Here is a 19,815-nt window from a genome sequence, read left to right on the forward strand (position 1 = left end):
TTTCATAGGAAAAGGTTCCTTGGGTGATTGCCCTGCACCCAGAAATCTTCTGGCTGCCTTCTGTTTGCCCTGACACATTAACCTTGTGCTGCTCTAATCGAATTTGTTGTTCTTGCCCTTTGCCCGTATTGCGACTAGGGATAGCTGGTCGTGGCAACTCGTGACTGCCACACAAATTCTTTGCCAAAATTGGATAGTCCCGCAATGTGATTCGCAGTGCACAAACTTTGCAAAGAGTATATGCCACACGGCAAGTTAAAAAGCACGCTTCCATTTATTTTCGTAAGTTTCTGGGAACTGACAGCCAGATTCCTCCTTACACTCGGAATTATGACAACACATAAACCAACAGCCTCTCTCAGAGACAAGTGACCAATGCCCAACTTGTGCCAGACAAACGTAGTTAACAAGATTGCACGCAGGGACTGCACATAAAACGATAGAGGAGAAGCAGACAGACGACCATCGAGCTGCGTTCAGGCAGTTCAGTTACCCTGTAAACCCCATGCACAGCTGTTCCTTGTAGGTACACACAGGGATCTAAGTGTCTCTGACTCTGGGACTTGGAACTCGGATTATATGACCGTCTGCAGCACTGGTTACTTCCTTGTGTGAGGTAACTCCCGATGGAACATATGTAAAACACGATAGCTCATTGAGAAATACGTCCAAAATAGTACCCAAGCGACGTATTTCTGTTGTGTTTCTAGTCCTGTTCCTGACATGACAGACAGCATTGTACTTATTGTGTGCTTCCTGACGGTTCAGTGCTTGCTTCCGTGATCGCATTGTGTGCAGTAATCTGCGTTTTAGCTGCAATTACGTGCGTTTGAAATCCAGGACCACCGGCCTCTATTTTGTGTTCCTCTTCTCGTGCGCAATTGCAACACAGTAAACGATCAATTAATATTGGGAAATGACATACACTGGCGTGTGAAAAGCTCACTTTCCGTCGCAATTAGGCAATGGTTAGAGATCACTTTGATTCAGGAGATAAGGATGGAAAGTGTGTTTGGGTAGAGAAGAGGAACATTGAAGAAAGACGAAACCAGCCGGTGTAGCTTACAAGAACACTAACAGTAACCACAGTGTAACAAAAAACGTACAGGAAAAAATACCGCCTGTGAATGATAAAAGAAGGCAAGAATTATGGGAGACATTCATTTCCCTTCTTCCTCTCCTGTTTGAATTGTAAAGAAACTTTGAAGAAAAACAATCGAAAAGTCATATATGCCCCATCGAACAACATGCGCCATACCTTTGTCATTGATTACTGTAGATTAGAATACTTACAATGTGCAAACAGGTCCTGCAGCCCAGCAACTCCACAACGACCCGCCCGAGCCCAAATACATGCCTCTCCTTTAACCGCGTCAATTTAGCACGGCCATTTCAACAAACCGGTACATTTTTGGACTGTGGGAGAAAACCAGAGCAAGCGCACGCAGCCACGGGGAGAATGTGAAAACTCCACACATTCAGTTGCTTGAGGCGGGAATTAACCCTGACTCTGTGGCATTGTGAAACAGCAGCGCTCACGATGGTGTCAGCGTGAGATGGGACTTATTTGCCTTCTTTAATTGGGAAAAATCTCTGTAATTGTGAGCATCTGGAAAGACCAGTTCCTTCGCCAGAAAAAGAAATGAATATGTCATTAACCTTTGTTTGTTTCATGTCCAAGAATAGCTCCTTTCAATGAATAATTTTGACTCAATTTGGCTGCAAATATAAATTCCTAACTTTGTGTTTTTCTTCTTTTACATTGGTGTCTCGCACCTTACAAATGACAGCAAAGGTATGAATGGAGATGGAAACATGTAACTCAAGTCAGCGGCAGCTTTCAATGAGATCACGGCTGATTTGGTCAATGCTCAAGGGCGCGGTGTTATCTGAAGTCATGGCCGAGCGGTTAAGCAAATGCACTGCAGGAAGGTACAAATCAAGCTGATGCTAACAACGGCTCGATTTGAGACGCTAATTTGCAGTGAAGTGGCGGCGCCAATAAAAGGTGTCACGCAGCTCGTCTAATTCCACATCCTGAGCTCGAAATGACCAGATGTCTCTCACTGAGATTCGGCAGTTATGACGACGCCATGACACGTTTTCACTGGAGTGGATCATGAAATCGCGTATGAACTGTGAATAAAACGATGGAAACTTCCAAGAGAGATCGAGGTGACACTGAAGCAAACAGATGAGGAAAAATGTTTCTGCCTTGCCAGTGAAAGGCACTGCTTCACAAATTGGAAACTTCGAAGTGAAGCAGTGTTGGTGATTGTCTTTGCTGCTTGTTCACCTTTTTAATCTGATTCCGTGAAAGTCCATGGCATTACATATCGACATTCTGCCAGGAGCGATTGAGTCTCTTGGCCCAGTGGCGTAATGGGTAACGCGTCTTATTTCCGATTTGATTGATTGTAGGCTCGAGTCCTACCTGGCTCGAGGGCAATGTCTGACTTTAACCGTGCCCCACGTTGACGCTCCCCTGTGAAGTCCTGCCAGGGCGTCGCTTCTGTGCTTCCACATTTGAAACTTGCATTTGTCTTATTATCCATTTCAAATTCCAGCTCACCACAACGGAGACCTCTGTCGCTTTGGGGGTATCTTTCTGTGTGTCGCCCTTTGTGGGTGAAAATGAATATGAGTTCCTCAAAAGAGTTACAAGTCGTTGTGCAAGTGTCATACATCCGCCCCATTTTTGATGCCATTTAAGAACACAGGATAAAGTCATTGACATTTGCCCTGGGAACATAAGAACACACGAGACTTTGGGCCAAAGTTGGAAACTGCGACTGGTATAGATGGCTCTCTGATTAGCCGCGATGCACACAGGCGGAATGGCCTTTTCGCACTTTGTAAATCTACGAAGACAAGTTGAAAATAATCTGCAAGGAAATGTTCATAAAGGGTGTTTTATTTACACCAAATACGATAGTATCTATCGCCTTGTCTTGTTATTTACTTGTGAGGATTCGATACTCTCAGCACCGTGGCCCGAATCCTATTCCCGCTCATGGAATGGTTGTATTGTTCACCTAACTTGTCGGTGTACCAGTACTTCTGCCGATTTTCCGATGCTAGCAGGTCATTGGTTTTGTGCAAAACATTATGAATGTTAACATAATAAGAATAGCTGCAGTTGCTGGAAATCTGAGACAAAAACGAAAATTGTTTGCGGAATGCAGAAAGACTGGCAACAGAAACATCGACTTTCCTGCTCCTCGGATGCTGCTGTGCTTTTCCAGCATTTTCTGATCTAAAATCAGGTTTCCAGATTCTCCAGTCCTCACTTTTGCCTAGTTCCTTCAGTGTCGCTGGTTCCCAATTCAAGAACTCCATCTCGAGCGTGTTCATGTCTGTACCTCCATGCTGTCGACTTGAAGAGTGAAGAAAAGTAACTCACCCCCTCCATCTCTGGGGTAATTAGGGGCTGAAAGTGAATCGTATCACATTGAAGTGTATCTACAAGCGACTTAATCTCTGTCTTTTATTGGGAACCATCTCTTTCATTGAAACCATCAGGAAAGACCATTTCGTTCGCTAAAAAAAGAAATGAATATGTCACTAACCTTTGTTTGTTTCATGTCCAAGAATACTCAGATCAATAGCTCCCTTGATTACCTCTGCTGGTCATGTTCGCAAAGAGGTCTAGCAAATTGTCAAGTGTGATTTTCCTTTCAATAAATAATTTTGAATCAATTTTGCTGCAAATATCTTGTCCTAACTTTGTGCTTTACTTCTTTTACATTGGTGTCTCGCACCTTAAAATGACAGCAAAGGTATGAATGGAGATGGAAACATGTAACTCAAGTCAGCAGCAGCTTTCAATGAGATCACGGCTGATTTGGTCAATGCTCAGGGGGCGGTGCTGTCTGTAGTCATGGCCGTGTGGTTAAGGCGATGGATTAGAAATCCATTGGGGTTTCCCCACGTAGGTTCGAAATCTACTGACTGCGTTATGAATGCTGGGACAATTCAAAGTTCCGAAAGCCTGTTTTGCAAACCGAACCTGTAATTTGATTAGACTTGAGAAACTCGAGTTCTTCATTAGTAATGCTCCACATTTAAAACATTATCTCTGTTTCACTTTCCAGATACATTGCTCGACACATCGGGTTTCTGCAGTTGTTATTGAACGCCGTGAGCAGAAGTGCTGCTTTTCATTGGATTCCTTTCATCCCTTGTCCTCTGTCCTCTGACTCTGGTCATTGGCAACACTTCCTCCTGCTCGTCAGAGTGCTCATTCCCCACCGCTTCCTCTCTCATCATTACAAACGACCGCAGGAAATTGCCACTTAACCATCTTTGTTCCAAAGTGAAACTCACCAGCCTAGGCACTCTCTCCACCAAACGGGACTTCTCATCCCTGGACATGGTGCAAGCCAGAGGATTGTGAAGAGATACTGTGAAAATATTGTCAGTTGGCAGTTGGAAAAATGTTTAGGAAGCAAACCATATAATTTAGGCTCCAGCTTTGGAAATCTTGAGAAACCCTTTGGGAAATGGAATCATAGGAGATTGAAGAAGTGTAAATTGTCAGTCCGAGTAGAGGAAGGGACATTGACTCTGATGTTCTCGGCACAGGAACTGATCTGAGACATTGAAAGAATTCTCGCTCCCGTACGCGAGGAATACAAACTTCATCTGGACTGTGGGACAATGAAAAACTCTGGAACACTCAAGACAATATCCAAATATTGATTGAGATCACTACAGTACGAGTACTATAGATGGGTCAGTTTTTGTCCAGTGTGTGCGGGAGGGCTTCCTGGCACAGAATGTAGACATGCCTTCAAGGGAAGAAGCCACTTTCGATTTAGTACTGGGTAACGAGCCTGGCCAGGTTTTAGATTTGGAAGTAGGTGAGCACTGTGGAGACAGCGATCCCAATTCTCTCAGGTTTACTTTCGTGATGGAAAGGGATAGGTGTACTCCACGGAACAAGAGTTTCAGCTGGTGGAAGGGAAATCACGATGCAATGAGGTAAGATTTAGGAAGCGTAGAGTGGTGTAGGAAACTGTAGGGGGTGAGCACATTAAAAATGTGGAGCTTATTCAAGGAAAAACTCCTGTGTGTCCTAGATAAGTATGTACCTGTCAGGCAGGGAGGAAGGTATAGAACGCTCGAGCCGTGCTTTACTAAGGAAGTGGAAACCCTGGTCAAGAAGAAAAAGAAGTCTTATGTTAGGACAAAACGTGAAAACTCAGTTCGAGCGCTCGAGGGTTCCAACGATATCAGGAAAGACCTAAAAAGAGAGCTGAGAAGAACCAGGAGGAGACATGAGAAGTTGTTGGCATATAGGATCAGGGTTAACCCTAAGGCTTTCCATAGGTATGTCAGCACTAAAAGAATGACGAGAGTTAAATTTGGGACAATCAAGGATAATAGTGGGAAGTCGTGTGTGGAGTCAGTGGAGATAGAGGAAGCACTAAATAAATATTTTTCGACAGAGTTCCCTATAGATAATGAAAATGTTGGCGAGGAAGATACAGAGATACTTGCGTCTAGACGAGAAGAGATTGAGGTTCACGTGGAAGAGATATTAGAAATACTGCAGAGTGTGAACATAGATAAGTCAGCTGGGCCGGACGGGATCTATCTGATGTTGTTCAGCAAATGCACTACAGGAAGTTACAAATCAAGCTGATGCTAACAACGGCTCGTTTTGAGCCGCTAATTTACAGTGATGTGGCGGCGCCAATAAAAGGTGTCACGCAGCTCGTCTAATTCCACATCCTGAGCTCGAAATGACCAGATGTCTCTCGCTGAGTTTCGGCAGGGTCTTGCTTAGACGACACCATGACACGTTTTCACTGGAGTGGATCATGAAATCGCGTCGGGACTGCGAATAAAACGATGGAAACTTCCAGCAGAGAAGGAGGCGACCCTGAAGCAGGCAGCTGAGGACAAATGTTTCTCCTTTGCCAGTGAAAGGCACTGATTCACAAATTGGAAACTTCGAAGTGAAGCAGTGTTGAAGATTTTCTTCGCTGCTTCTTCACCTTTTTAATTCTGATTCCGTGAAAGTCCATGGCATTACATATCGACATTCTGCCAACGCTGAGTGTGTCTCTTGGGCCAGTGGCGTAATGGATAAGGCGTCTGACTTCCGATCAGAAGATTGTAGGTTTGAGTCCTACTTGGCGCGTGGGGGGAATGCCTCGCTTTAATGGTGTCCCACATTAACACTACCCTGTGAACTCCTGCAGGGGCGTCTCTTCTGTGCTTCCACATTTGAAACTTGCATTTGTCCTACTGTGCATTTCAAATTCCAGCTTACCACAACGGAGACCTTCGCCGCTTTCGGGGGATGTTTCTGTGTGTCTCCTTTTGTGGGTGAAAATGAGCATGAGTTCCTCAAAAGAGTTACACTTCGTTGTGCAAATGTCATACATTTGCCCCATTATTGTGCCATTTAAGAACACAGGATAAAGTCATTGACATTTGCCCTGGGAACATTAGAACACACGAGACTTTGGGCCAAAGTTGGTAACTGCGACTGGAATGATTGGCTCTCTGATTAGCCGCGATGCACACAGGCGGAATGGCCTTTTCCCACTTTGTAAATCTACGAAGACAAGTTGAAAATAATCTGCAAGGAAAATGCTCATAAAGGGTGTTTTATTTACAACAAATAAGATAGCATCTATCGCCTTGTCTTGTTATTTACTTGTGAGGATTCGATACTCTCACCACTGTGGCCCGGATCCTATTTCCGCTCATGGAATGGTTATATTGTTCACCTAACATGTCGGTGTACCAGTGGTTCTGCCGACTTTCCGATGTTAGCAGGTCATTGGTTTTGTCCAAAACATTATGAATGTTAACATAATACGAATAGCTGCAGTTGCTGGAAATCTGAGCCAAAAACGAAAATTGTTTGCGGAATGCAGAAAGACTGGCAACAGAAACATCGACTTTCCTGCTCTTCGGATGCTGCTGTGCTTTTCCAGCATTTTCTGATCTAAAATCAGGTTTCCAGATTCTCCAGTCCTCACTTTTGCCTGGTTCCTTCAGTGTCGCTGGTTCCCAATTCAAGAACTCCAACTCGAGCTGTTTCATGTCTGTACCTCCATGCTGTCGAGTTGAAGAGAGAGGAAAAGTAACTCACCCCCTCCATCTCTGGGGTAATTAGGGGCTGAAAGTGAATCGTATCACATTGAAGTGTATCTACAAGCGACTTAATCTCTGTCTTTTATTGGGAACCATCTCTTTCAGTGTAACCATCAAGAAAGACAATTTCGTTCGCTAAAAAAAGAAATGAATATGTCACTAACCTTTGTTTGTTTCATGTCCAAGAATACTCAGATCAATAGCTCCCTTGATTACCTCTGCTGATCATGTTCGCAAAGAGGTCTAGCAAATTGCCAAGTGTGATTTTCCTTTCCATAAATAATGTTGAAGCAATTTGGCTGCAAATATCTTGTCCTAACTTTGTGCTTTTCTTCTTTTACATTGGTGTCTCGCACCTTACAAATGACAGCAAAGGTATGAATGGAGATGGAAACATGTAACTCAAGTCAGCGGCAGCTTTCAATGAGATCACGGCTGATTTGGTCACTGCTCAGCGTTGCAGCTTTGTCTGTCGTCATGGCTGAGTGGTTAAGCTCAATGATTAGACTTTTTTTGGGGTTTCCCCACGTCGGTTCGTGTCCTGCTGATGTACGGTATGAATGCTTTCCCACTGGAAGAATTTCTACTCGAAGTTCAGAAAGCTTATCTTGCAAACCAGACCGGTAATTTGATTAGACTTGGGAAACTCGAGTTCTTTTTCAGAAATGTTCTGTATTTAAAGCATTATCTCTACGAATGACGAGAGTTAAATTTGGGACAATCAAGGATAATAGTGGGAAGTTTTGTGTGGAGTCAGAGGAGATAGGGGAAGCACTAAATTAATATTTTTCGACAGTGTTCGCTATAGAAAATGAAAATGTTGGCGAGGAAGATACAGAGATACTTGCGTCTAGTGTAGTAGAGATTGAGGTTCACAAGGATTAGGTAATAGAAATACTGAAGGTTGTGAAAACAGACAAGTCCCCTGGGCCGGATGGGATCTGTCCTAGGAACCTTCTGGGAAGCAAGTGAAGAGATTGATGAGCCTTTGGAATTGATCGTCAAATCATCGTTGTCTACAGGAATAGAGCCCGTGGAATGGAGCATAGCATATGTTGTTCTCTTGTGCAAAAAGTTTCGTAGAGACAACCCTGGTAATTACAGACCAGTGAATTCACTGCAGTTGTTGGTAAAGTGTTGGAAAAGAATATTATAGATAGGATTTATGACCATCTCGAAAAGAATAATCTGATCAGGGACAGTCAGCACAGTTTTGTGATGGTTAGGCCTTGCCTAACGAATCTCGTTGACTTTTTTGACAAAGTGACCAAACAGGTAGATGACAGTAACCCGGTTGATGTGGTGTATATGGGTTTCAGCAAGTTGTTCGATAAGTTTCCCCACAATAGGCTACAATACAAAATGCGGAGGAATGGAATTATGGGAGAGATTCCAGCTTTGATCAGTAATTGGCTTGCCAATAGAAAACAGTGTTGTAGTTGATGGAACATGTTCTTCTTGGTGTTCAGGTCCTGGCGCCGTAACACAAGGGTTGGTGTTAGGTCCACTGCTGTTACATGAGATCTAACCTTGCCAATCAGTCTCCCATGGGGAACATTATTGAACGCCTTACTGAAGACCGTATGGATCACATTTACTGCTCTGCCCTCATCAATCTTCTTTGTTACTTCTTCAAAAAACTCAATCAAGTTTGTGAGACATGATTTCCCACGCACAAAGCCATGTTAACAATCCTGAATCAGTCCTTGCCTTTCCAAATACATATACATTCTGTTCCTCAGGATTCCCTCCAACAATTAGAGTATTCTTGGAAGATGCAGTTTAATGTCGGGAATGCGAGGTCATATACTTTGTTGGGAAGAATCCAAAGACACACTAGTGTTAAAATCGATAGAAACGCAAAAGAAGTGCGGTGCAGAGGAGTCTAAGTGTTCTTATACATGAAACGAACAAAGCTTAATCACATATTTATTTCTTGCTGGCAAAACAAAGCCTTTGCTGTTGCTCACAATTAAAGAGATGGTTTCCAAGAAAATAGGAAAATTAAGTCACCAGTAGAGTAATCAATTACCAAGATATCCCTCGTGATGTTTTCTGGGACATGTGGGATTTTTTTTGATTTTGGTTCTCCAAACGTTTTTACAATGGAACCGAGAGTTTAAGATGGGAAGTTAAGATCACGCATGACTATTGCCATTTTTGTCACTCACACGCATTTTTCCCCCTTGTACGATTTATTTCGCTTTGTGGTTACTGCGAGTGGGCTTGTAAACTACACATGCTTGTGAGTCCATTCCTCACTGTTCCTCAACTCCAGCCAAACAGACTTTACATCCTTATTTCCTGAATCAAGGTAATCTGTAACCATTGCATAAATGCCATTAAAACTTCGGTATTTCACATGCCTCTTTATATCATCTTTCAATATCAATTGATCCTTTACTGTATTGCAGTTGTGCATAAGAAGAGAAAAATGAAATGGAGAATGGTGGACCTACGCTTCATACACCCGTTATTGAAGCGAAAATGCAGATTTCTGCCTATAAAACGATCGTGGAACCATGTGCCGAACCCTCAGGAAACACAGAATAAGTGCAGTGCCACAGGGCATGTCAGGGACAGCACCGGAAGGACAACAGAAATGCTGCTCTAAGCTCCTATTTTGGATGTATTTCTTAATGAGCAATAGAGTGTGACATGTGTTCCATCAGGAGGTACCTCACACAAGGACGTAACCAGTGCTGCAGACTGTCATATTATCCGAATTCAAGCCCTGTAATCAGAGACATTCAATATTCTGTGCATAACTGCAAGGAACAGCTGTCCGAGGCGTTTTTACAGTCCAGATGAAATTATGAATGCAGCTCTCTAGTTGACAGCCTCTTTCTCCTATATCGTGTTTCGTGCAGTCCATGTGTGGAATCTCGTTAACCACGTTTGAACTGCACATGATGGGGTCTTGGGCCTTGTTTTCTCGTGAGTTGTTGTCTGAGTGAGGCCCTCGGTTTCTGTGCTGTTATATGTCCGAGTGTTCGGAGGAATCTGGATATCGTTTTCCAGAATTTGTTTTTAACACAGGAAAGCATGATTTAAAAATTACCTCATAGCAAATCCACTTTGCGAACTTTGTGTGCCATGCATTTGCGAATGAAGGTGGGTGGATATTGGTATTTGGCAAAGACTTTGTGTGGGCATCAGTCCCGCAGCCCCGAGTAGCAATACGTACAAACGGCAGGAGCCACACATTCGACTAGAATAGCACAACAATAATAGGACAGGGCAAGCAAAAGACAGCCAGACAATTCATGGAAGCAGGGCATTCATCCACGGATTCCATCCGTTGGACCCAATCTGCAATCCCAACAAACGGAAGCAGTGGGAATGAAACCAAATGAATTCGTACCAAAACATGAGAGCAGCGCTTCACAGGAACCTCTACAGCGCTGAGAATGTCACCCAGAAAGGGAGGAAAAGTCTGCAAACCATCTTCCTAGCGTAACCGAACCTTTCAACAAGAACTCCAGAAGCATCCAAACAACACATCTTTCTGCTCCAAAACACTCCGCTTTTCCACAACAGAGAATTGCACACTCAACTACCGCGTGTAAGAACAGAATTGCAGGCCCTACACGACCTAGGGCAGCAGTACGAGCGAGGGGAAACAGCTGCCACTGTCATTCCACAGCTACAAACGCTCTCTTTGAAAGGTACATTATCGTATGAATGTCGGGGCAGCAGTAGAATATGGGAACTAAACAGCCTGCGCTGTGTATTCATATTCTGGACAATGTGAGTTGTTCACAGTTTTCCCTGAAAGTGAGTGGACGTCGTTATTTCACCGCTGTTGTGAAGCCAGATCCAGCACTGAATCTGCTCCCTCGTTTTTTGTTGTTGTAGCTAAAGGGTGGGCAATCGCAACGTGAAACTTTGTTATATTTCTCTCATTTCCTTCATTACTGTCCTGGTGAGGGAGGCTGGAGATTGGCTCGCTCGATCAGATGGAGGCACCAGCGCATTGTTGACCTAATTTAATCGAGAATATAATTGGTAATATTCACTTTGCATGGTACATTTTTCTGTTTTGTTTAATGTTACTTGAGCACTTTCTGTTACTTGGAAATGCACTAAATCTCCAGAATGTCGGGAAGTTCCGTTTGGAATTGCTTCGGTGTTATTTGTGTGAGCAGTTCTTGACATACATGTCTCGCACTGACCAACCAGAAGTAATGAGTTTGCGTGTCTGATAATGAGTTTTGCACCTGGTCCACGTTAAGAGCTGTCAGTTTTTGGATTCACTGCAGAGTTGAGGGGATAACACGATTTGTGAGGTTCTTTTTTAGTCAACAAAATTATTTGATGGAGAAATTGAGAATGTATCAAGGAGAATGGCCATTGTCTGGAAATGTCTGGAAAACATTCCTCTCTGTGTCATTTCAAAACATTATGCCTCATGAAAAAAATTAAATTTCAAACACGCTGACATAGTAACAAACAGCATGCGTTTTTGCAAGTGGTGTATTCAAACTGTTGTCAGGTACTGGAGTGTCACAGAACTGCCGAGCACGGAAGCAACCTTCCTATCCACCTTGCACCTGTTGAACAGACGACCGTAACTAATCTAAACATATTTGCCAATATTTGTCCCTTATCTCTCCGAACAATTCCTGTCTGCATACCCATTTAGATGCCTTTGACGTGTTGTGAGTGCACCAAACTCTGCCACTAAATATGGCAATTTATTCCACACGCACAAAAATGTCTGTATAAAAAACAAGTGTCGCTCACATCCCTTTCAAATTGTACTGCTCTCACATTAAACCGATGCTATCTCACTTTAAACTCACGTCACTTCTGAAAACGTGTAGATTGACTATGTTCTCTGCTCGTCTACCTCATGATTTTGTAAACTTTTCCAAGGACATCCCTCAGGCCTGAAGCTCCGGGGAAAACTGTCGAAGAATATTCAGCTTCTCAATAATGTCCACACCGTGCAAACCTTTCAAATCGTTGCAATTTTTTTTAAATTATGCTAAGGTATTCATAGAAAGTGCCAGGGAAATCTTCTGAAGTGAAGCGATGCTGAAACATTAGTCTTGACAGGTTTAGCGCTTAGTTATCGTCAGGGAGCGTCGTCGAGTGGTTTAATGTCGGTAAAAGCAATGAATGCAGATGCTGGAGACCAGATTCAGGATTAGTGGTGCTGAAGAGCGCAGCAGTACAGGCAGCATCCGAGCAGCAGTAAAATCGACGTTACGGGCGAAAACTTGTATGAAGGGCTTTTGCCTGAAACGTCGATTTTTACTGCTCCCCGGATGCTGCCTGAACTGCTGTGCTCTTCCAGCACCACTAATCCAGAGAGGTTTAATGTGCTGGGTTTAGGATCAGTCGCTATTGCGTCGTGGGTTTGAAACCCAACTTTGCAATAGAACAACTGCAGGCAACTTTTTATGACTGAACTACACAGATCCTGATATTGCTTTGTGGGTGTGTTTGTTACTTCTCGGGTCTGTCACCCTCTGCGATAAACACGGGAACATGAGCAACTGATTCTTAAAATAATGTGAACTACTACTGTCCACATCCTCTCGATTATTGTGCGTTTGGATGGGTACACGCACAATTTTGCTGCCAGTTGCTGTGTCTCAAATGGTCAGAGCATTTGGCTGAAATGTTGGTTGTCTTAGCCCAAAAAGAGCACAGAGCATCAAATATTTCACATCAAGTATTGAGAGCGACCATGTGCTGACAATACAACCACGGGAACTCATACATGATTGACCCTGAGTCTGCAATGAGTGAGACGGTCACATGCAGCAAAATGTGACCCCACTCTCTACAAGCCCCAGCTGCCAACAGAAAGGGGCCACTGCAGTTTCAATCAGCGGCTTCCTTCCCAGCTCTGGGACACAGCTCATGGAAACTCCTTCCTCAGGAACGGCTGTTACCGTGTGAAAGGGTAAAACATTCTAATTCAAATTGGAAATTTCTTCAGAAGATTGTTCCTGTTTTTAAAACATTTTATAATCAGAATTCCTTTCTCGAATATTAGAACTGGTAAACTTTGTAGGCAGGTAGAACAAAGAAAGTATTGATTGTGAGGACTGTGTCTCTTCAGCAGATGGGATTCTCTACATTCTAATCAGAAATGATTTGGTTTCCTGAGGTATTTTCCGGATTGGTTTGCAGTCTGCCAGAGTGTATGAGAATCACTCGGTGACCTAAGGATCAGGGTCAAAATATGAAAACATTAACAGAGAATCGAAAATCGCGGGGCAAGGCCTAAATGGATTGTAATGGTCTGAAGGAATAAATCTGAGAATTGAACGACTTGGATAATGTTATTTGCAATGGGGAGGAATGAACGAGATTTTTGAAAATTGCCGTGTCAGCTGAATTAAACTCAGTTAGAAATGATAAATTAACCAACACCAATCCTGTCCTGGTACGCTCAGTCGGTAGAGCTTGAGACCTTTAATCTCAATGGTGTGGGGTCGAGACCCACGCAGGGCGCTGTTGTTTGTTAATAGGTTGCCGCTCTCCTTTAATGTTCCAAGAGTGAATTCGCTCGTTCAGGCCGGTTTTGTTGACACATTCTTTCCTCCGTTTTGATCATCTCTTGGTTTCTGAGTGAAAACTGTCTCCACTGTACTGCAGGTGCAAGAGACAATGTTATCAGTTCAGCCGAATATGCTATAAACGATGTCCCTTCCAAAACGTGAAGTTCCATTCCAATAGTGCCCCAACCAAAATGTCCAGAGACGTCGAATGCGAATGGCCACATGACAGTGACAGCTGCATGTCAAATGGTGCTGCAATAGAATTAAGTGAATGAGAATGCTCTGATGGAAACCGAATGGAACTCTCCCTGAAATTTTCCCAATTCACTCGGTAAATGATGCTGTTGTGTACCCATATGTGTTTACGTAATGAACAGCTTATTGTCAGTAACAGGGGATGGGGGTGATGCAGGATTGTGAGGTTTCCGTGTGGGTCAGAAGTGATTTTTTCGAATAGAGAATTCAAACGGCCACAGAGCAGACATAGCTGATTGGTCCAGGATCAGAATTTTCCCTTCTGTTTCAGGACCAACAAAAGAAATTGCATGAAAATCTCAGCAGGTCTGGTCGAATCTTGGAATGGAAAACCGAGTTAAGTCTTCAAGACCAGTGACACTTATTACTCCATGTCCATTTCCGTCTACCTATTTTATTGAATATCTCCTGACTCTCAACTTTATACTCAGTTTCTCTTTTATTACTCCGTCTCCAAACATTCTCCCAGTCTCAAAATTTAATAGCAGAACTGTTCCATCTCTCACCTCGCCGAGTTATGAGAGGAGGACTTCGAAATGCACGATTAACTCTGTTTCTATTTCCTTATATACTGGACGGTCAGAGACCCGAAGGCATCGGAGGACACTTCGAGCTTTCAGCCCATCTGGTCTGCCCGCCATTCGGTCATGACTCATATTGTTCCCAAACCAATTTTCAGCCTTCTATCTGTGACACTTATCTCCCCTGAATTTAGGATCCAGTCTTTTTCCCAGAGTGCGAATGAAACTGTCCCAACCGTCTCCACATCTGCTGGCAGCTGTTACACCGTATCTGTGTGTGATCGAGCTCAATTTCAGTCCCACACAGCAAACACGTCTGTTCTGAGCAATGCAATCCCCGCTGCATGACAGATCGATCGGGTCTCAGACCCCACGGTTTTTCTGCGAGGCAGTAGTTAGCTGCTTCACCACCCACGGCAAGGACCGGCGCTTCAAAATGTGGGGACAAAGAACGATAGGCACAAGAGTTTGTACAGGTTAGTTCGAATGGGTTATTGTCAACTTCAGTGGAGTCCCTGCTTCAGAGTCTGGGTTTGAATCGCCCAGGCCTGGATAAAATTCCAAGTCAGGAAATTTAGATTTATTTCTCTTCTTGTGGCTACTCTGAATGAAAACCATTTTCTGCTTCCACAGAGAGCACAGACCCAGTTCTGCCAGAAGGAATCCAGTGATTGATTGCATCCAACTGGAATCATAGAGTCATAGAGAGGTACTGCAGGGAAACAGACCCTTCGTTCAAACACGTCCATGCTGACCGGAAATCCCAACCCAATTTGGTCCCTCTTGCCGGCACACGGCCCATATCCCTCCAAACCCTTCCAACTCATATACAATTTCAAATGCCTCTTAAATGTTGCAATTGTACGAGCCTCCACCACATCCTATGCCAGCCATGGCAGCACATACACCGAATAAATTGTCACTGCAAATCCCCTCTAAGTATCTCGCCTTTCTGAGCTGAAACTATCTCGCTGTTCATTCAATGTCGCTATGTCTAATTCTTGGAACTCCCTCCCTATCGACATCATGGCTTTATCACTGGGTTGAGCACTTTGAGGACGAAGTAAAGTAACTTACCATCTCAATGTCTTGAGTAATTATGGTTGGGCAGTGAAGCCTATCCCAAAGAGTGACGTGCATTCTCCAGAATTTCGTTTGAAAAAACTGCAGTTTCCAAGTGGGCACCCGAAAGTGATCGGGAACAAAAGTAAAGTTTTGAACGGAAAGTAGGATAAACTGAAAGTCAATGATGACTGAGATGAATGAGGCAGAAAGTGAGTGAGGAGCTGTTGGTACAAGGATCAATGTCAGTGCTAATGTTTTAGCCCTTACTGCCCACTGTTAACACCAACTCATACACCACTCCTGGTAAATTCACCACAATTTCCCTCGTCTCTTGCTATGAGCTTCCCTCTGTGCATATTCAGGCGGTAGATCGGCCCCGAGAGGATGACCACATACTGTTTATCCTGTCAGGTTAAAGAGGTGAAGGCATCAGTTTGAAATCAAAGCGAGAAGAGATTGCCTCTTCCTGTACATTTTCAGTGGACAGTCACCAGCTGTGAACTCCTTTCCTGCACAATCGGACGTTGATATAAATTCTCATCGAGCAGCTTTATTACAGAAAGGTAGTCCGATTAACTGTGATCAAATACTTCATTAAATGCCCTTATTGATTTGAAGTACTGTGTCTGTGGTTTCGCCAGATAAAGCATATGGTAATAAACAGACGTTAATGGTGTCAAATGCTGTCAAATGTTCTGTACATTGAAAGTTCATTATTTAAACTTTTTGTAAAAGCCGTATTGTTTATCCAACATCGCGAAAGTGACGGCTCACCATGCTTCTTGTATATGAGCTCAGACCGTTATTATTTCGTCCTACCAAGCCCTTCTCCCCGATGTGGACCCATTAGTCTATGTTCTCTCCTGCTAATTCAACGCGGAGTTCTTTTTACTCTGTTCGACAAGGATTTGTCTATCTCTTCTACTATTATTCTCCATCCGTCTTTTCAATTTTTTTGGGAATAATGAACAGACGCAGGAGACACTGCAGACTTGCAGGACAATGTTGTAGTAATAACGCATCCAATGACATAATGGCTCTCATTGTCTGCTGTCACCATTCATTGATTTTCGGCAAACGACAAGGGCATAATAGAAATCCTATATTTGGAGTGAAACTGCTTTTTTTTCTGGTCTATTATGAATACTATTTAGAATTGTAAAAGCTCATAACGTTTTGAGTGAACAAATGTCACCTGATCTCAGACCTAAGTAACACAGACATTACTTGGAGACTGTGAGCCCAGTTCTACACACTCTGGCCGGGGGTCGGAGAAAGCCACGGAACAGCCCCCGATTTTAACACTTTTCCAAGAGTAGAAATGAAAAATGAGGGATATTGACAGACAGAGAGTGGGAGAATGTAGAAGAGAGTGAGATGATACAGAGAGACAAAGGGACACAAACAGAAATTCTCCATTCACCATGGCTGCTCATCGACATAAAGCAGAAGAAAAAGGTAATAAAGGCCAGCCTTTCACCAACTTAGGGCAACAGCAACAGCATTACAGCCGATAAAGGAATTTTGCATTTTTACGTCTGTCAGCTAATGAGAGATTCTGGTAAGTATGCTGTTTTGCGAAGTGAAATTGACAATTACCCAAACAATAAAACAATAAAAATCATAAGTAGCCTGAATCTGTGATATGAAACACTAAATCTCTTTGTCTCCACAGATGCTGTCAGGCCTGCAGAGTTTCTCTGTCAATTCCTGTTGTTGATTCAGATTTCCAGGATTCACACTTCTTTGTTTTATGCTTGTCCGAATCCTGTTTGTGACAATACTGGATTAATTGCCAGTTCCATACAAATTCTCTGCTTTGGGAAGGTTGTCAACAACATAAACGGTCAGAGGAAATCCCCCATTGCTACAGCAGTGAGACCACTGAGTCCTTAATAGGAGACTTCCACAGAAAGTAAAATATGGCGCTGTAAGTTTTCTCAATGAATCCACTTTTACTTTTTTCATTTGTGATCATTTTAGCTGCACATTCAGTTTATTTCTTTCTTCCATTTCTATCAGCTTGGAAAAGGCCTTTCCGCCCATCTGCAGTGCGGGTCATTGGACATTCATCTTTTCGAGTCCAGGAGCTACTATTTCTTGGAGGACCTTCTGCACTGCATCTCGGGTGGGCTGGGTGCGAGGCTGTACCACTATATTCACCTGTATATAGATATCGGAGCAGGATCTATCTATTCCACACCAACAGGCTTCCTTATCGGTCTTCTGAATCTTGGTTATTATTTCCCTTGCCATGGCACCTCCTTCTTTGATAACAGGAAACCGATATCCCGTGTCAGGTGTACCTGTAGCCGTGATGGATACTACTCAGTGCCAGTAACTGGGTACACAAGGATCTCTGTGTAAATATTTATTGCTTTATTTATATTCGTCCTGGTTACCAAACGGGCATGGGTGGCATGTAAAGGTCAACTTAACATCCTTGGTTAAGATTACCGTCTGCTGTTGTATCCCAGACACCCCTGCCTTCACGACTCGTCCTGCCATGCAGCCCCATATTTCTATGAGTCTTCTAATCATTACTTACACTTATTTGGATCCGGTGTTGTCCGATATCTCCTCAAGGTCAGCTACACGTTTGCAACGGCTGGCGTGTATCAACGTGGCTCTTTCGGCAATCTTAACAGCTGTCTGTGTTGTAGGGAGCCCTTGGAACGGTCACAACCAGCTCTTCGCCTTCATGCTTTTGGTCCTGAAGTCTTTCACCACTATCCAGGCTTCAGGTTCTAGATTGTGCATCTTCCCTTCTGCTGACTGGGGTCGTGCTGCCCTTCTTTTGATTCTGTATTTGAGACAGAAGTGTGGAGAGTTTTATACAGTAACATAATATCTCGTCCTCACAGTGGTCTGTTATCTGTTTTACAATCGCTCTTGGCCAATTCCTGTATTGGGCCACCTTCCAAACAAAATTTCAAACGTCCTAATATTTACTCTTCCTCTCCTTCATATATATAAGCACAATTGGAAATGCCTTTGTCCATGTCACCTCTCGTTCCTCTCAACGTTTTGCCGATTTATTTTTAAGGGTAGTTTTCTCTCTTTCCACTGCCCCACCGCTCGCTGGGTGGTAGGCACAATGTTGTCTCACCTTTATTCCCAAGTAATCACTGATCTGCAGTAGGGCAATATTTATAAATTGCTTTCTATTGTCACTGCCTTGCCTTTCAGGGATGCCCCATCTCGGAATTATTTCAGTTAGCAAAGCCTTGGCTACTGCACTGGCATCCTGTTTAGACGTGGGATCCCTTCCACTCCTTTGGAAAACATCAACTATTACCAGACAATGCTTTTTCCCTTCGCTGGGTGTTAGTTCAATAAAATCCATCTTAAATGTTCAAAGGGTCTTTGGGATTGGGAGTGTTCGGCCTGATTCATTTGTATTCCCCTCCACACATTATTAGTGGCACAGATATCACATTATTCACATTATTTTTATGAGTAATGAGTAAATCCCTTTCTGTACCAGCGTGCTGAAATATTGTCGTACATCCCCACTTTTGACACATGGTCCATACCGTGTGTTACTGTGGTAGACAGGGTTTCCCACTGGGGCCACACCACACCCATTCCCTCATTCTGCACCCTGCCCTTGTCCATTCACGCTTCTCCTTCGATGTGGCCTGAGACTGTAACTCCCATAAATCTGTTTGGATTACAAATATTTGACATACACATGTCAAACTCATCACTTGGCGGCTGATTGGCTGCCGACCTTGCCGCTCATTCGACATTTTCATTGAATTTAGAAATTGAATCATAATTTTTCCTGTGGGCTTCACATTTACATACAGTGATTGATTTAGGCAATCGGACTGCTTTCAGGAGGTCAGAGATCAGGCCATATTATGTGATTGGCTTTCCAGTGGAGGTCAAGAAGCCCTTGTTTTTCCACAGGGATCCAAAATTATGTACAACCCCGAATGCATATCTGCTGTCGATGTAAATATTCACTGTTCTTCCTTCGGCCAATTTACATGCCTCAATCAAGGCAATCAGCTCTGCTGCTTGCGCTAACAGATGTGAAGGAAGTGATCCCGCTTTGACTTACCTCGTGGGTAGTTGGTACAACATACCAGATACTGGCCTATCTCTTTGCTTCTGAATGCTGACCTATCCACAATAAAACGCCATATCCAGATTCTAAATTGGTGAATGCTACACGTCTGGTCTCGGGTTTCAAATGTCATTAATTACAGCGACACAGTCATGTGGGTCTTCTTCTGTGGGGAGAAGACAAGCAGCAGTAAGGACGTTACATCGCTTTTTTGTCATGTTAGGCTTCTCCAATAGCATAGCATTGTATGTGCAGCCGACATATGTAC

The 19,815-nt window shown here is 43.4% G+C and overlaps 1 non-coding gene across 1 annotated transcript; it reads left to right on the forward strand.

The window, feature by feature from the left end:
* The first annotated feature begins 3,874 nt into the window (after positions 1 to 3,874).
* trnas-aga (transfer RNA serine (anticodon AGA)) lies at positions 3,875 to 3,956 on the forward strand. The gene has a single exon. It is a non-coding gene; the product is annotated as a tRNA-Ser (tRNA).
* The last annotated feature ends 15,859 nt before the right edge of the window (positions 3,957 to 19,815 follow it).

Source organism: Chiloscyllium punctatum, chromosome 29 (assembly GCF_047496795.1).
Source record: "Chiloscyllium punctatum isolate Juve2018m chromosome 29, sChiPun1.3, whole genome shotgun sequence".
Classification (NCBI taxonomy): Eukaryota; Metazoa; Chordata; class Chondrichthyes; order Orectolobiformes; family Hemiscylliidae; genus Chiloscyllium; species Chiloscyllium punctatum.